We start from the raw sequence: 1,007 nt of genomic DNA, 5'->3' as shown, positions 1-1,007 counted from the left end.
AATCAAGCTAGTGCTCTAGGTTAGATCTATTTCAGGATGTGGGTAAGAGCCTCGCTGCATAGGAAATTTTCCAATTGCATTTCTAATATTAGATTAACACCGTTGTTTAATTTAATGTGATATCTTGTACAACTATATTGTTTCAGAATTATCTATCTGAGTCCCTCTTTCTCTGACTCTCTCCTTCCTTTCTTGACTTAAGCTCCCAAAGACAAACATGATGTGCTATTCTCATGTCCCAAGGCCTAGGGCAATGCCTGGACCATGGTGAATGCTCCATGGATGTGTGTGGACAGACCCATTCAATTTGTGAGTAAAAGATTAAAAGAATGAATAGTATATTCACTAAACATATCAACTCTACATAGAGAGAAACAATGTAGATAATAGGGAATGGTGAAGTATTGTCATTGTAGATTTGGCAGGGATCATAGCAGAAGCTTCTCATTGGAATACTTCTCTAAAGTCTAAATTACCAAAGTGAAGAGGGCAGGGCAGGGCTTAATTGTGTCCCACCAAACATTAATACGTTCAAGTCCAAACCCCCAGGACCTCAGAATGTAACTGTATCTGGAGATAGGGTCTTTAAACAGACAATTAAGTCAAAATGAGGTGATTAGAGTGGGCCCTAATCCCACTGACTGATATCTTTCTAAGGGGAAAGTTGGATACAGACATTAGGCAGAATTAAGACTGTGAAGACACAGTGAGAAGATAGCCATATATAAGCCAAGGATAAAAACCTCAAAAGGAATATAACTTTCTGACACCTTTCTGACACTGGTCTTAGACTTCTAGGTTTCAAAACTGTGAATAAATTAATTTCTGTTGTTTAAGTCACTGAGTTTGTGACAAACTAATACAGCAGAGCATGAGCTGCTTTAGAAGACAATGGTGCTTCATACAATGAAGCATTTTTCATAGAGCAAAGAAGAAATGAAGGAAACTTCATGATTGCCTATGATAGGCCTGGGTGCAGTGCTAGGTCGTTCATGGGAATCATCCTT

Source organism: Vulpes vulpes, chromosome 6 (assembly GCF_048418805.1).
Source record: "Vulpes vulpes isolate BD-2025 chromosome 6, VulVul3, whole genome shotgun sequence".
NCBI lineage: Eukaryota > Metazoa > Chordata > Mammalia > Carnivora > Canidae > Vulpes > Vulpes vulpes.
This window is presented reverse-complemented; position numbering follows the sequence as displayed.